Source organism: Crocodylus siamensis, chromosome 4, assembly GCF_052110815.1.
Source record: "Crocodylus siamensis isolate JL-2025a chromosome 4, ASM5211081v1, whole genome shotgun sequence".
In the NCBI taxonomy this organism is placed as follows: Eukaryota; Metazoa; Chordata; order Crocodylia; family Crocodylidae; genus Crocodylus; species Crocodylus siamensis.
The window spans coordinates 222,387,140-222,405,301 of NC_143398.1; the positions used below are offsets into that span (position 1 = coordinate 222,387,140).

An 18,162-nucleotide genomic window follows, 5' to 3' on the forward strand; every position below is an offset into this window, starting at 1 on the left:
CATATGGTATACACCTTTATCTCATGTAGTAGTGACTAAATCCAGCAAACCAGGTTCAGTCCCCACAGATGTTGCTATTAAGGTAATTATTTTATGCAGATCTATTTTAAGGCTACTTATAGACTGCATTCTAGTAAGAGGACAGTCAAGTCTCTTAATATATTTGAGTCATATTAGGAAGCATAATTTTTAAACTGTGACTAACATATTTTCATTTTATTGTAGTCAAATGCTGTTCCACAGGAAAAACTGAGGTTTGGGAGAGTTTTATTAATGGACATTGCTAGGAAAACTGAAGTTCACTTGAATCTCTGGAAACTAGAGACTATTTGGAAGTTTAGTTCCCATTCCATTGATACACTGTGGGCATGTCTACACAAGATGCTTAATGCCCATTGGACTAATTCTACTGCTCATTAGCATGGATCGCAAAAACTTGCTAATGCGATAATAAGCAGTAAATTAGTCCAATGGGCATTAAGCATCGCACAATGTTCATCTGTGTTAATGAGTAGTATCTTTAGTTCAATGCACATTAAGTTTCACACAAAAAGCATTCATCTGTGCTAACATTCAGTAGCACTGATTACAGCACATGAAGTTAGTACCTGTTGTTATAGGTACTAAATTTAATGAACCATAATTACAGTGCATTAATGAATGTGTAGATGTGGCCTATAGGTTGCAAGGTAAGCTGATTGATCTAATACGGTGGGCTTGCCTACACATGCTTTAGCAAGTACAGAATGACTTCTGGAGGTGCATGGGTCATTTCCAACTGTACTATGAAGTAGCTTGTTGCTACTGCGCAGTACTGTTGGCATCACAGTTTGTGACCATAGTGTCTCATGCCATAGTGTTTTACCCTTCCTTGCACCCAGTGAATCATTTCTGTATCTAATTCCTATGATTTATAAGGTCCCAAGAGTTCAGATGCATATTCAAAGTCCTGGAGTCTCTTATGGCTACCAAATAAGGATGAATATTTCATAAGAATATGATTTTTAATGAAATTCTAATACTTCCTCCTAGAGATGAACCTGGATCCAAATTCCTACTTAATTGAAAGGACATTCAGCACTGGATTTGTATTTTGTGGGCTGCTTTAGTTTTTCTGGCTCTGGTCACTGGCAGCATCTATACAAGACGCTATGGCAACAGCATTGGTGGGCACAAACTATGCCACGTTGCATAGCAATGAGCTACATTGTTACAGCGATGTACCATCTAAAAATAACTGTGCACTGCTGGGACTGTGCATGACCAGTGGGTACTGTGCAGTCATTTAGTACTGCCAAAGCAAGTACCAAATGACTGGGCAGTATCAAATGTGCAGTCCCGGGCATGTGTACATGCGCCAACTGAGTGAGAAATATTGAAAGACCAGACTTGCTTATGGTACTTCAATGCTTCTAGCTAGTACTTGGAAGCAGTTATATAAGGAAACTAAGTGGGAGGTAAATCTTAACTTTTTCAGACCTCAAAATAAATTTGATTCTGTTTTGGCTCAGGTTTTATGTAAACCAGTTTGTCCATCTTTAATGTTGGGGCAAATAGTTTAATGGAGTTGGCTTGTAAACATATGGACTTTTATGAAAAAGTATACATGGACTAAGTTCCAAAATCAATATACTAAACTCTTGGTACTGCATACCAAAGTTTATTGATGTTTTGACACATCTTCCAGTAAGACAAAGAGCCTATTACTCCACATACTTTATATATTGTATTAAATGCAACAATTTACATACGGCTGAAATTGTATAAGATCCATAGTTGCTCCTACTTTGCTAAATAAGCAGCTTCTGGGATACACTTACTAGGAAATCATAGGTTTTAGGTTACATATAGAAAATCTATGACTTAGTTTGATTTGAGAAAGATTCTGTAGTTCTTGTTTGTATTGAAACTCGTATCCTTGTACACAGGCTCTTGTTAGCAGCACGCCTTTTTGTGTTTATTAATGACTAGGAGTTTATAGTGCAGTTGTACATACACTCTTGGCTGCAATATTCATAAAAGTTACTTTCTGATTTGTAAAAACACGCTTTTAATGAGTAATGTTGGTATTTTAATGTTGGCATGGCATTTAAGACTATTAAACTGTCTTCTAACATAGTTCCCCAGGTCCATATAATTATTTATTGGCAAAGACCAAAATTACAAATAGAGGCCTGAATCTACAAACCTTTACCTGTATGTAGCATAGCAGTATTGACAAATAAGGCTGGAAGGGACATCAGGAGGTCACCTAGGCCAATCTCCTGCCCCATCTGCACTGGAGCATGGTGGCTGCAGCAGCTCCTAGTGCAGATAGTGGTGGGTCAAGTCTTGACTTGGTGTGGGCTGGAGGGAGGAGGAGGGATGTCTGTGGCACCTGCCGACTAGGCTGGAGCCCCCATGCCAGGCCAGGTGGCCTGGCTGTGACCACCCCCCTCTCTCCAGGCAGCATCTCCTGGCTGCCCCGCCCCTGTGAGCACAGGCCCCAGTCCCAGGGTGGGCAGTTATTTCAGGCGGAGGGTAGCTTACCCAGTTTTGGCAAGCTGTCAAGGGCCTCCCCTGCCAGGCAGTGTTTGCTGCTGCTGCCCACCTGGAACTCGCATGCTGGGCAGCCCAGAGGTGAAGGTGGCAGCCTCACTGCAGCCTACCATGGCATGAGCTCTGGGTAAGCAGCAGCAAACACTACCTGGCACAGCTAGGGGCGGGAAGGGTGTGTGGGGGTGGGGGAGTCACAGCTGCTGCTGCTGCAGAACAGCTGCAACGGGTGAGCCCAGAGATGGCACAGGGTCCAGGCTGGCAGCAGGGGCAGGTTACAAGCTGGTGCTGAGTGCAGGGAAGAAGTAGCCCCTCTCCCACCCCATGGCCAGAGCCCCATACTGCAGCCACTCTCAGCCTGCATAGGGCTGCCCGTGCCTGCTCAGGACAGCCCTGCATGGGCTGCAAGTGACTGCAGCAAGGAGCACCGGCCACAGGGCAGGCAAGAAGCTGCTTTTCCCTGCACTCCACACCAGTTCCCTCAGACAGTCCCTTGCACCCCATAGACCTGCATCCAGCTGCCAGGGATGCTCCTACTACCATGCCTGGCTGTATGCTGGCCATATGCACGTGCACGCACACATACAATGGTGCCCCCTGCCTCCAATTGCCCCAAGCAGCTCCTTGCAGGCTGGAAGACTGCCAACCTGCAAGGGGAAACCCTCCAGTTTTCTCCTTTAAAGAGAAAAATCTGCATTTTTGTCTGTCAAATGAGAAAATCCATGTTTTTCTTCAGCAACAGAAAACTCAGAACCCTGATGATCACCAGTGCATGAGACCCTGCAGGAGCAGAGTCAGCAGCAGGGGCTGCCCTTGCCCCCTGAGTTACAGACCAGGGGTTGGGATGGGGCAGAGAGTAAAAAGAGCAGGACACAGCTTACACTGCCCTTAAGTGAATGAGCTAGATCAGTGATTCTCAGTGTTTTTTTACCTTCAAGCCCCTCTACATGTCTTCCTGAACTTAGTGACTCAGAAAATCTCAGTGATTTTTCAACTGAGTACCATAAAATTCAGAGAAGTTATGGAGTAACTTTTTTAACAGTACATATCAGCACCAACACGATTTCCTCTGGCAGGGAAATGGAATATGTTGTATGTTTTGGACCCACCCCACACACATATATATATACACGCACCTGAGTGAAATACACACACCCGAGTGAAATATGCCACCCATTTTAAACCAGGAAAAAAGTGTGCCTCCAGTATTAGAAGTTTGGGAAACTGCCTTAGTTCCTTTCTAATCATAAACAGCACACTGAGATCATTTTCCCCTACCCTTTGTTCAGCTGGTTTCTCTACCACCTGTACCAAAAATTTGTTCCTGCACCAATGAGTTATCCACATTTTTTTGTAAGTGCAGGGCTCATGATTATTTTTGGGAGTAATTCTATTATGTGAGAGTAAGGATTCACAGGACTGAGATCTAAATGTGTCTGATATGCATATCTGGTTAAATTTTACTAACTAACTTAATTATGTATTAAAATTCTTTGCTTACCAGGAAGCGGTGTAACCATGGAATATAAAAAAATATGACATTTGCCACACCACTATACAAAACATAACACATGCTCTAAATCTGGTAAGCACAAATGTTGTAACTTTATTTAAACCTGAATTTATAATTTTTCAAAGTGCATTAAACCATCTTTTTAATGCTGTAAGATTTTGTTTTACTTTTGCTCTAATCTGATAAATCAGAATTGGCTCTTGGTTTGTATCATTAAAAGACATCTGTTCAGAAGAATATTCATAAGATGACTTGAAAGGCTGGCACTCACTATTGGCAAGATAATTGAGTGAAGTAACAGTACAACCAGGCAGTATCAATACTGCACAGCATACCTTGCAGAAGTAGGTGAAGATTCTGACAGCAGTACCACCTGCTAACAGTTACTTGTAGGAGCCAGTCCCACAATAGCATCACTGAACACAATGTAAATGTTATTCTGAGAGCCAGAAGGTCTGGATCTGACTATGAAGTTCAGGTTAGTTAGATGATTTGTAACAGTTTCTGGGGAGACAGTTTGACACAGGTATGCCACCAGGGCACTTCAAATTTTAGTTCCAGTTAAAGGATTCATTCCAGGCAGTGACAGTGACTTAATTTTTTTAAAAAAACAACTATATTAGTGGAGGTAAAATGGATACTTTAAGTGATTGCTTAGATTTTTGTACTGCAAATCTTGTTTACATAAAATAAAAGGGGAAAATGATTAGCAGAGCCTTGTGAGAGATCTGGGCTCTTGGGGAAAGGTAGGGTGAAAGTTTGGGAGTTTCCTGGAATGTTTGTTTATTCACAAAGAAATGAAAATTTGATTTAGCTGGAGGGCTGAACTATACAGGTAGTGACAGAGAAACTGAGGCAGCAACATTATATAGTATTTAGTCTTATACTGACTCAGCATGTTTAATTATTCAGTTTTATGTACAAGCATGCAAGTAGTAGCAATATTACTTTCTCCTTCCTTTCTCCTTCTGAGTAAATCTAGAATAAACTTTCTGCATGTTTCACTTGTACCTAGTGTTTCTCATTTACATATCTTTAACTATGCAGTGTTTAGATGAGAAATTAGTCATGTCAGCTCAGCCTTAAATCCTGGAACTATATTAAACAAACTAATATACATCTTCCTGTAACACACTTATGTTCTGGCCAAGAAATGAAGTTTAGGACATGCAATGTTTTATACAAATAGTAATTTATGTTGTTTTTTAATGACTAAACACTGCAAATACAAGGACCATTCCAATCAGGATCAACATTATTTTTTTTCTTAGCTTGGAAATGCTATAACTGCATTTCTACTGAGCTGTTGGCATCTGAGGTTATATTTATAAAGTGCACTGACTGCCATACAGATTGTTTCAGAAAATATATTCCAAGGAGTTGAAGTGAGAGAGATAACACAGCAGTTGCAGTAACCTTGCTTTTTGCAAGATTACTTTGTAATTATGGTTTTGGTATTTTTTCATATACTGTATTTACTCAAATACAAGATGAGCCCCCGCCATTAGAAAGGGGAAAAAAGTCCCACATTGTATATCTACATACAAGGACATCTCATTAAATACATTGCCTATTATTAAACTGCTGTCAAAAGCAGCACATGAAGTTGATTAAATGCAGCCAATACTGAACATGGCTACAAAACATATAGCTCATACTAAGTAAACATACTGATGGGAACCTAGCACAAGGATAAGTAAGTCCAGCCCAAGTGAGTAGTAGTGCCTATTGTGTGCAGTCTCCCTCAGCACTGACTCATTTTCAAGTCATGGTGAGCCACTAGATCCAATACATCTCACCTTCCTTTTTATCATAGTACTTAGGGTCAGAAGAGACCTAAACCGATAATCAGGTGCAACGCCCAAACTGCACTGTTTTATTCCCACATATGAGTTGCGCCTTTCTTTCGCATTTGCAATGGCTTATGTTTCTTCACCAGCCTTAAATGTCTGGGAAACATTATCAAATGGAGCCTCAAACAGTTAACCCAGAATCCTTCTGTTGCCTCCTTTCTCAGCCTGTTGTATATGATTAATGTGGCTCTACCCTCCAGGAGGTGATGCCGGACCAATTTTCCCTCTACCTCATTTGCATAAATTTTTTTGTAGGATCCCAGGACTTATGACAAGAACACCCAGTTCCAGTCATGAGTGGGGGTTAATTAGTGCAAGGCTCTTATGTGGAGGAGTGCAGGTGGTATCTGGAATTCCATAAATCAGCACATACATACTGAGCAGTGCTGAGCTGTGGGGTGACCATGGCTTGAAGTGCTGCTGAGTCTGCTGGAGCCCAGCCTAATGAACACTATAGTAAATCCTGAGTTTTTTGGCTTTGGACTAATATCATACAAAGTGGGTGCATCTACATGAGATGCTTTACTCAAGAATAGAGCAAATTACTGTGCAGTAAGCATCGCTGTCTACATGTGCAGATGTTTACTGCATAGTAATTTGCTCTAATTGCAAGTAAATACAAGTAGCAAATTTACTTATGATTACCTACTGCACTGTACAGCACATGTAGACAGCTGACTGGGAGCAAATGTTGTCCCAGTCAGCCAGGTAGCAGGGGGCAGGTGATTGTTCTTTGCCCCCAGGAGTTTCATGCTGCTGCAGCAGGCTCTGCCACTGAATCCCAGGCAGGGACAATGTCTCCCTGCCCCAGCAGTAGGGAGCTTCCTAGTCAGGGGCAGGTCCCAGCCCTGTGCCCCTATTGGGCTATTGAGGCATGGGTCTTGGAAAGAGCTTCAGGGGTGTGTCAGGTCCCCCCCTCCCCCCAGCCAGGGGCTCACTGCTAGCTGCCCCACTGGCAGACTGGGGAAGGGGGCTGATACTTGCTCCTCTGCTGCAGGTCTTTCCAAGTCCCCTGCACTGATTAGGGAGCCAGGGCCAGAACAGGCAGGCCCATGGGGGGAAGGATCAGTGTCTCAGCCCTGGTGCCTGGTGCTTTTTGGTAGCCCCTGAGTTAGCATCCAGGGGGAGTATAGAACTCCTCCTGGTGGTAGCAGGGGCCCATTGCAGGGCTCTAGGAATTGGGAGCAGTTTGCTGCCATTAGGAACAAATCTGCTTCTGCTTCCCTGCATGTGTAGATGCCTGCCCAGAAGCATTTACTTGCTAGTATTTTACTCATGAGTAAACTGCTCTCAGATATAAGGCACATGTAAACACACCCAGTTAGTGCTTTAAAAAAGTTTCTATATTTGGCCGTTAATATTTTAGGAATAAGGATCTTAATGTAAGTTCACTTTTGTATATATATATGTATATGTTTGCGGGGGGGGAGGGAGAGCGGTACTTCTATGCAGCATAGATGCACCCTTGTGAGTGGTGACTTTTTGTGATTAAAGCTATATTGTAAAGTTTGCAGCAAATTATATGTTATTTATTGGTTTCAAGTCATTCGGTAGAAGCAAATGAGCTTTTTTTTTTTTTAAGTCCTATAAGAAATGAAATATCTTATGCAGGTTTGTGTGGAAAGTATTTATCCAGGATTCTGTCTGGTACTGAGCATTCTTGTGAACTGCGGAGCACTGAAGTCAATGGAAGGTGAGGTGTACTTAACAGCTTGTGGTTTTTATAGCCTTTTTATACTTTTTTTTCCTCCATGCCATTTTACTTACAGATTATAATATTCTATTGGTATGCATTCAGATGCAGCAGCTATTTCAAAGGGGGCTGAACTTGTTTCACAAACATTGGATATTGTGAAACATTGGCTAACTAGCAGGGAAAGGGTGGTATTTTTCTACGCACACACCACTGCAATCAGGTAATTGATAATGTATCATTTGCTTGAACTGATCCTGGAAACACTAGCCTTCATGCTGCCACTCCTTCTGTTTTTTGATTATCCTGATGTTGCTGATAGCTTCTGTTGCAGCATAAATGATGACATGGTGGTGGTACCAGGCACAAAAAATATCTCAGCACAAACATTTATAATTTGATAAAACATTAAAAATTTAACTGGATTCACTGTTCTTTATGGTTTTCAACCTAAGAACACTAGAGAGCTGTCAGGGCCTCATGACTACCCTAATCTTCTTACAGTGTCAAGTGGTAGAAGTGTATTAGTAAGATTGGAGGCAGTTTGTGCTGGAGTTAGTGGATGGAAAGGGGGTTTGCTATTATTGTTAATGGAGGCAAGGTGGTTAAAGTGAATTTAAAGTTGCTGTTTTTGGTTGTACCTCATTTCTTAAAGTAAGCTGCATATATTTTCTATAAAATGGAGAGCTTGGACATGGGCAAATAACTTAGAAATATTTGTTTTATTATTTCAAACCAAGATGTGAAGTTTTTGAAGTTGCATTAAAGCTAGCAGCAGTGAGTTGGGAATGGAACTTGCTTTCTGTTATTGTTTTGATTTTAGATTAAAGCTTATTTAGAGTAACCCATAAAACTTATTGAAGACATGCATTGATGAAAGAGAAATATCTGTAAAAAGGTAAACTTGAGGGACATCCAGTAAAGCAGTCCACCTCGGTCCATCATCTGTCACTGCTCCTCCAAATTTAGGAAGTGCAAACAAATGGGTTATTCTTTTGAATCATGGGGTTCCCTCTGCAGAACAGCGTTCTTTACCCTCTTGTTTACTCTGTTGATGTCACTGGGCTAGATAAGGCATGAAGATATTAAGGCTGGATGTAGGCATCCTAGCTAAGTTCCTTTACACTAAGAGTTATCCATAAATGTAAACCAGTTGTGCCTATGTATCTGTCACCACTCCTCTCAGATTGCAACCTCAAATGGTCTTAAAATAGCACTGACAAGATTGTAGTAAATGGCATACATTGCTGCACCATATGCTAGGGGTAGGTGAATCTGATGAATTCTTTATTTTTTCTAGGCTTGCTATATTTCTTCCTTTGTAACAGTTGGTTCCCACATAAGTTTTTTAAAACAACTTTCTAGTTAACTTTCAAGAGAAACTAATTTAAAATACATGTCTTACTTATGCAAACCATGATTCTTATTCTTCATTGTTGATTTAATTAAGTCTCTGATTTTAAAAAAATGTTGGTTTGTTAGAGCCAAATTAAACTTAAATATTAATTTTTTAATCTTTCTAACTTTAGAACCCAGTGAGTGTGTCTACATGTTCATTAATGTGCAGTAGTTACTGTGCATTTCATTTAGTACTTGTTTAATGAAGTACTAACTAAATGCACAGTAACTACAGTTACTGAGCAGTAGCACCAGTGCACAGTTTTTTGGTGAGGCTTACTATGCAGTAGCTTAGTGCTACTGTACAGTGGTGTATTAGCACTGTTTTTGCCCAGCACACTACTGAGCATTAAGCGTTTCATGTAGATGCCCCCAGCATTTTGGAGTGGGTTCCCTTTTGGGTGCAATGAGCTCCCCCCCAGTTATCAATTTCAGTATAATCTCGCTTAAATACACATCATACAGATGCATCCTATATGTGTGTGATACGTGCTATTTATATATAACAAGGTGTGTTTAGAACCAGGCAGCCAACAAATATGCACTCTATATCCACAAATATCCACTCAACATTTTAAAGAAACCCATTCCACTTTTGTGCTTGCTTTCAGGTTGTATTCGCCTGGGCATTCATGGAAAGTAAATCTGCATATGGATGTCCATTGTGTACACTGGGGAAATCCATCTCTGTGCAGTAAACAGCAGAGTGCCACTTCAGTGGGATGGGCCCTGCCCAGTGCTCAATGTCACCAATATGTGAATATTTGCACTGTGAAGTGCTTGCTCAGTCACTGAGTCAGAGAACAGAAGCAATAACATGTCAAACCACAGCTGCCCTGTTCAGTTCAGCTCAACTCGGCATTGTTTACAATCAGTCCAAAAAGCAAAGAAAAATATTTGGCTGAACTCTTCTCTATTACTCAAAGTATTTTAGTAAATTATAGAGTATACATGCAAAAAATAATCACTTACAGCCTCTATTTATTTAGAATGTAAGTAAGGAGTATCCAGTTCTTTATTAGCATAGTGTTTATATAGAGAGCTATCATTCCTGGTTAGCCTTTTAGAAATTACCATTAATAATGATAATGAAAGGGGATCATATCAACTGGAAAATTATTATTTCATTCTCTTCCCTACTTACTTCATATGTATATATAATATACATGAAATACAGACACATACTTACTACAGGATATCTACCTGGTGTAATATATAAGAATATGTTTAAAAAATGACAGACCAATTTTTCACAAAACTTTTTCATCATTTTGCAGCTAAACAAAGTTCATCCAGCTACAGACTTATATAATATAGTCAGGCCTCTTTATTTTTTTTCTTTGCTGTCTAATGACTGGTTAAATGCTACTCATTTGAGATAAATATTTGTAATGCTACCATTAGCCAAAAAATAAGCCACATGTATAAGGGATGTGATGATATCTTGCAAGTAGCACCTGACTTTGGTGATGCAATTGAATCTCAACACCTCTTCATTCATCATTGGCATTAGAGAGTCTTATCTGTTCTCACTTAGTGTTCCATACTTCAAAGCCCCAGGGCCCCTGCAGTTGTCCTGGGAAAAAGAGCATTTTTCTCTCTTGTAAAGTGCAGAAAAATCTTTACCTGAGGCTGAAGAGCACACACAATGTCTCAGGAGGTTGTCCTTTGCTCTTGTCTAGTCCTGGGCCATGTTCTAGCCTGGTATATATCCTGCCATGAGTTAGAGCAGACTGAAGGTTGCTGTACAATGTGCTATCAGTTGTCTCCAGAGACTAGTAGAATAGCTGGAGGTTAGTTATGTATAAAGATGAATGAACCTCAACCTTTCAGTGGATGTTCTCTCTATATCGGTTTCAAGACAAGGTACTCTAAAGAGCTTTATATAGGCTATGCTACATAAGATCCTGCTAACTGCATGGCTTTAGTCCATGATTTGGACCATCATACTTCATGGCCTTCATGCAGTCATTTCAAAATACTTACAACACTGCTGTGCGGGAGGTTTATCTTGCATTCCATTCATAGTTGGTAATATGGAGAGCAAATATTACTTACCTAGGACAGCAGAGTTATTGCTGGTAGAGCTGTGTGTAGATCTATGAGAATACTGACTCCATTTGCCCTACTCTAACTACAAACTAATGTTACCTTGGGGCAACAATACCTATCCCATGCCTATCCATAAATGAGCTTTTCCTTCTTCACTTCAGAGTAAACTTCCTGGACCATAAGCCTCCAGCCCTCCAACGAGAAAGAAACATTATATTGGAAACAGGATAATGTACCTTTTGGTTGTTTTGCTTATTATACTGGAATATCTGGATGCTGAATCAAATGGACAGTTTTGAACTCCCAGCTACCAGCCATTACTTGCATCAATAGCTTTGCTTGTTCTCTCTTTGGGTTCCATGGCACTATGCATTATTTACTTATGCAGCTATCCTCACTTTTGTTTCTACTGTACTTCTGCTAAGTTTGTGCTGTCTTGAGAAATACATTGTCTTGAAGCATTGACTCCTTCTCCTTTCCTATATATACGTGTGTGGCCAACACATGCACACACACATATTTAGGTATTCAAATTTAAAATGCAGTCTAGATTATATTACTACACCCATACAAGTTTATATATCTATATCGATATCTATTCTCTATATCTGTTTTCTCTCTAAACTTATATTAATATATATGCATATAGACCTAGACATATACAATCTGGACTACATTTTAAATATGAGTTAGATGTAAGAGTAGAAGTCACTTTGCATGTTAAATATTAGATGTTGCTCGCATATGAAGTTATTGATCAAAAGGCCTTGGGAACAGCATTTGTGGCTGAAACACTGAGACTGTTATTCAGGGTAATTAGTACTCCTTATGTACAATAGTTTTGGGAATTTTCTGAAAATCCGTGCACTTCTAATTAGCTGGTAAATAGAAAATCAAACATCTCCATGCCACTTGTATGCATGTGTACATAACAAAGTGTTATACAGGACAAACTGTGCTGTCCCCACAGGATACCAAAGTTGTTACATTTTTGTTTCTTTTTTTTCTGATTAAGGTCAGAGTGCCAAGCCACTCAAATTTCTTCAGACATAAAGTACATGACATTATTAGGAAACATTATTTTTGGAGGTAATATAAATTAGTTGGATATTTTTTCCTGATCATGTGACAGTCACATTACTTGAAGTACATTTTTATACTGTATGTTGTAAGCAGGTTAGCACACTCTGTTTAACTTTTGGTCTAAGTCAATACTACCCATATTTGACATGTTTCATGTAAATATCTTTATTTGTAAGATTTTTTTGTTTTGGTTTGGCATTATAATTTATTTCCCAGCAGGAAATTTACTGAGCTGCCAACTTGTGATCATCTAATTGACTTAGAAAGAAATCTGAATGAGTTTCTAAATATCCAGCGGAAATCAATTGTGACTCTCTTTATTTTAGGCCTCCGGCAGCTTGAAATCGAGACAATAAATGAAAGCAGCTCATTCCAAAGAGTGAAAGTTGGCAGCTTAGCAGAAGACATGGGAGGAGGGGGAAATGACCAAAGGCCCAAGCTTTCCTCTCCAAAAAAGAGCAGATGACGTTATATACCAAATAGGCTTTGTTTGCTTTTGTCATGTGTTTGCATTTGTTTGAAAGGCTAAGGTCTCTCTTTTCACAGCTCATTGATGCTAGCTATAGACAAAGAACTACCTTTGGCTTATTAATAAAGAGAAAGCAAACACTTTTTCTGCTATTTTTAGACAGAGAACCCTAAGCAAGATAATCTAATTACAATGTCCCTTAAAACTTATGAGCTGGAACTTTGAGTATTGCCAATATTACATATTTTTAAATTTCTTTGAAGTTCATGCAAGTCATGATTTTTAAGAGCAATATTTTCTTTTTCACAAGAATTTCATAAGCTCATATATTGAATACAACTACATTCTCTAAACTCCTACTACTATTCTAAAAACTAACAACAGAAGTGTGTCTTTTATCACCCTGTTGTATTTGGTAGTGTTGATCTGACCCCAATTTAGAAGTCTTTCATTCAATTATACAGAACAATATTTAAAACTCTGAACAGATGCAAGTGCCCTGAGACTAGCGTAAGTTTTGCTGTCTACATGATCTCTCTTCTTGCTGTTTGAAGTTCTGCTAGTACTGTAGGTGGAATTTGTTTGGTATGAACTGGAAATCTAAATAGCTTTACAAACACAATGACAGATGGCAAAATCCCAGTTGGAACTTGTGACCAGCAAACTGGCTGCTATTTGTTTTCACTCCAGGGTAGACAGCAGACGCACTGTGTTTGTAGAACAGCTGTGACAAATATTTAATTCCAGAACTTTCTAAGACTAGAGAGCATTTCTAATGAGGGGAGGAGAAGCTACCTGTATACTTGTTTTGTTCCTCAAGAGAAAAGAAGAAGAAACAAAAGGCTTTCTTCAACTCTTTCTTAAGATTTGTGGGTAAATAACTGCCCAGGACCTATGAACAAGCAAGAATATACAGTGCTTGCTCTCCAAGCTAATTATAGCTACTGCATTAGCTTTGAGGAATAGAGAAATCTGGTGATGTTTCTTCAGGGAAAAGATTTTTTTTAAATAGTGGATTTTAGAATTTTGGAGGACCAAGGAATACGTTTTATTGAGGCACTGAACATTTTAAAAAAATTACCTTGTTTTATCAGATGACCGTTGCCAAATTATATGCTGTCTTGTGAAGAGAAATAAATGGTGTTTTACTACAACTTAGTTATTATCAGTGCATACAGATGTTTGCCTCATCTGGTATACATTTGTGGGCTTACTTTAAGCTGTGTGAATGTAGACTGGGAACAGCATGTACAACCATTCACCGGGAACTGAATGAGAACTGGAATATGTAACTTGGGAGGGGGAGGAGTGGGCCTGGGGGAGGGGGGGCTAGTGGGTGTTTGGGGGGTGTTGTGGGTTAGGGGCCTGGCAGGTCTGCAGGGGGGGCATGTAAAAAGGGGGGGGTTATCCATCTGAATTAGATTGGTCTAAATGTAACACCTGTATGCACCCTTTGAAATGGATTTTTAATGTGAATTTTCAATTCCTTGAGAGTAAAACAAAAAACCCCCTCAAAACCAGCAGATTAGAGTATTATCAGAATCAGGACAATGGAGGAGCATAATTTGTATTAAAGGTACTGAATATAATTAATCTCTAAGAATTCAGATCCCTTTAATTCCTTAGATATTGTGTTGGTCCTAGTGATGTGTTTAAAGACTAATTTCTTTTTTTCTCTTCTTGTTTTTAGGTATAGATATTTTTATGAACATGTTAAAAATAAGTAGTCCTTTTCTTGTTTGAAGTACTTTAAAACTGATGATCACTTGTGTAAAATAGTTTCATAGTTGTTAGACCCTCACTCTACACTGCATAGCTCATTGTTTTCAATCTCAAAAAGCTCAGTAACTGGGGTACTTTCCAGCAACAGCTCACCCCATGACCATGTCCTTATTCTGAGTTGGTGCCTCTGTCATTCCCAGAGTTTGTGTCTACCTCAGATTTCCAGGAACAGCATCTCCTGGTTTTCATACATCTTCCCTCTGGCATTAAAGGGCCAATAGGCTGTTTTGGCCACCATGGCAAAAATCGAAACCACACCTTTTAATTCAATTTACTTTGTGTTGACTTTAAGAAAAATTAAGATTGTTTGTTTTATTTAAAAAAGAAACAGTATGAGGACTTTTAAAAATTCTTGGATTTAATTCAAAGATAAACTCTTAAGAAAAGGCACATAAAGAGGAATTGAGAAATTCTTTCTCTGAAATGAAATGTAACTTGGCTACTGCTATGAAACATAATGACTTGTTAGCTTGTGAAATCCAGTTATATATCAAATAAGGAATGTGTACAGACTTCAATTATTTGTAGCTTACTAAATGAGACCCTGGTCCTTTTTCTCACAGTACAGAAAACCGTCACAAATTTCAACCAAAGAAATGTTTATTCGGGAAATCCAAACATAAGTAAGCACAAAACATGATTTAGATACATTTCTTGCAGTCTTTGCTTTTCTGAATTACTAGCATTACTGCATAGTCCTGAAGTATATGAAGCTTTAATTAGCATCAGCTGTTACCAGATTAGGCGTTTCTGTAGTTCCTGTTCCTATACGGGGAAGGAGTTTCACAGATATGAGTAGAATGAGTCTGGCTCTATTTGGGAATCTGAATTGAGGTTTGGCTATATTGGTGAGTCATGGTTTAAGAGGGAGGAAATACCTGAGGCCTACTGGAAGGCTTTGAACAGGCACATAGGTATGGCTGTACCTATAGGAACTCATGGAGAAGATAAGGATTTTGTAAGCTAGTGAAGCAGCTTGGTAGATAGCACTGGAATATCTTGCTATCTTAACAAATGATATTAGTCCATTTAGCATTTCCTGGATTAGAACACCTTTGAATTAACATTTTCTTTTTCTCTATTGTAATGAATGATAAATAGATTGTTACTCTCTATACTTGACTTCTTTCATTTCAGCTTTGTGTGGTGAATCTGGGCTAACTATTTTGAAACTACATTTGTAATATATGAAAAATATGTTTTGCTTTTCATGATAAAAATAGAGACGAGTGCAAAGTCCTGCACTTAGGGTAGGAGAATCCCAGGCACCAGTACAGGCTGGGGGCTGGCTGGCTGGGCAGTTCTGCAGAAAAGGACCTGCAGATTACCGTGTACAATAAGATAAATATGAGCCAAAAGTGTGCCCTTCTCGCAAAGAAGGCTAACAGCAGGCTGCATTGGTAGATGTGTTGCAGTAGGCCAAGGGAAGTGATTATTCCCTTCTATTCAGCACTAGTGAGGCCACCTCTGTACTAGTACTGTGTCTGGTTTTGGATCCCCCACTATAGAAAGGGTATGGACTAATTGGAGAGAGTCTAGCACAGGGAAACAAAAATGGTTAGAGGGCTGGGGCACATGACTTACAAGGTGAAGCTGAGGGACCAGGGCTTATTTCATTTGGAAAAGAGAAGACTGAGGGGATTTAATAGCAGTCTTCAACTACCTGAAGGGTGGTTCCAAAGAGGATGGAGCTGGACTGTTCTCAGTGGTGACAGATGGCAGAACAGAGAGCAAGGGAAGGTTAGGTTAGATATTAGGAAAAACTTTCCAACTAGGAGGGTAGTAAAGCACTGGAACAGGTTACCCAGAGAGGTTGTGGAAATCCATCCTTGGAGGTTTTTAAGACCTGGCTAGACAAAGCCTTCACTGGGATGAACTTGATGGGCTGGTTCTGCTTTGAGCAGGGGTTGGACTAGACCTCCTGAAGTCCTTTCAACCCTCCTTTGTATGATTCTATGATGGAGAGTCAGAGGCCTGGTAACCACTTTATTGGTCAGTTATCTACATAACGTGGGCCACTGTACTCTTTTAGTTTTCTACAAATAACTGGTAGGTTGCAGTTTTACCAGACAGGCATGAAAGTGGACATAGTGGTGGGAAATATAAAAATTTATCAGGCAGATGGACTTCATAACATTTGAACCCCAATATCCTGATGTTAAGAAAATACTTCTTAGCTTGACAGGATAAATATTGTCTTTTCACCATAATTTCATGTATCTCAACCCCCCCCCCCAACAAAACAAAAAATGCCATTTAAAGTTGTACTGCTGAGTACCAAAGTATTGAAAGATAAGTGAAAGGCTTTTGTCTATAGTGTAGGAATATTTTCTCCACGTCCACGATTGAATGAATATTTTGGCATGTTCCTATTTTTTCATTTTCAACTTTTTGCGAGCCTTGAATTTTATTTGTGAGGTGGGACTTTTCTAGGAAATGAGATAATATTTGTGGACTGCTTTAGGAATTCATATGTCTCAAAATACCTATGCAGTTGTGGACTAAGTGGATTTGCTTTTTGGTTTGTAGATTTCCTGAGCCTAAAATTCCTGGAGTGGTCAGGGTCTTTGTAGCCTATTTAAACTAGGTGATGCCAAATACCTCAGAAAAGTATACCTTACTGATTTGTTAAGAAGCTTCTTAGATAGACGTTATAAAGAAAAGGAATGAAATAGACTGCTGTTCTAAATGGTTGAAAAAAGTAGAACATATTGGGATTTCTTTAGACTTGTTAGTGTAGTTTCGGCTTGTTTGGCTGTAATAGCTGATGCTATACCTACTGCTCCTGTAGACGTTGGTGTGTGTCACTGGCTATGCAATGTCAATATACTAATTAAAACCTGTCCTCTTCTAATTGGTTCCTGAAGGGCAGATGTCCAGCAACATGCCACACCTAAAATTCAACATCTAAAGGCAAGCAATTTCTAGCAAGCCAGCAGGTCTGTTATCAATAAAATATGGATAGGACTACCTGCCAGGGTTTTTTGTTTTGTTTTGGTTTTGTTTTTTCAAAATGAGGATAGCTGTTGTTTTTTCAACAGCCATCCTACATCAATATCATATTTTGGATTTTGTTTCTTCTACAATTTTTGTTAGTAGATATTCGTTTAACATTCTTGCACTTACGTGTATCTTGGTGAGCATTCATGTATGTTAGGATGCTGAAATGGATTTAATTCTTAAGGAAACTAGTATTAAAAGTATATATACTTACCAATATGTTAATGGTCCTTAATTTCTTCTGACTTACCTCTTCATGTTATCTGAGTCTATGATCACCAGATTGCTTGTTAGACAATAGTGTGCTGTCTATAGTACTCACTTTATGGGGAAAAAAAACAATGACAGAAAAAAATACATTGTTTTCTCTGGAAGTATTCCAAGCAATGCTTTAAAAAGTGCTAGAGATCCAAAGTACTCTTTATCCAAGAACCAGATGTGAACAAATCCATTAGAAAACAGAATTGCTGGTCTTTCTGGACCAACGAATCCCAACCTTTTGGCCCTGTGGGCTGGATGAGTGGTGTGAAGTTGGTTGGCAGGCTGGATTCAGTCCATGGGTGTGATTTGGCATGTGTAGGACAAAGGTCCACATACCATATTGCACTTGTGGCCCTGATCCCAGCCCTGGCTTTGCAAGCTGGATAGTGTGCTGGATTACCTGCAGTATAGAGAAAAGGTATGTAATGTGTCCCTGTTAAAGAAAAACCTCTCTGAAAAATTACATGCTTAAATCCTTGGAATTTATTTGCAAACCTTAGCAGGAAGGTATACTCTTTTTTCA

General features: G+C 39.4%; 1 protein-coding gene across 5 annotated transcripts in view; it reads left to right on the forward strand.

Moving 5' to 3' along the window:
* Positions 1-18,162, forward strand: part of LOC149867608 (uncharacterized) — an 87,843-nt gene that overhangs the window by 61,379 nt on the left and 8,302 nt on the right. The window contains exon 1 of one of the 5 annotated variants that reach the window (XM_090041262.1): positions 15,149-15,226. The exons of the other annotated variants lie outside the window; for them this stretch is intronic. The gene's annotated coding sequence lies outside the window, so the exon portion shown is untranslated. Of the gene's footprint in view, positions 1-15,148; positions 15,227-18,162 lie in introns of those variants that run through there. 5 annotated transcript variants of the gene reach the window in all.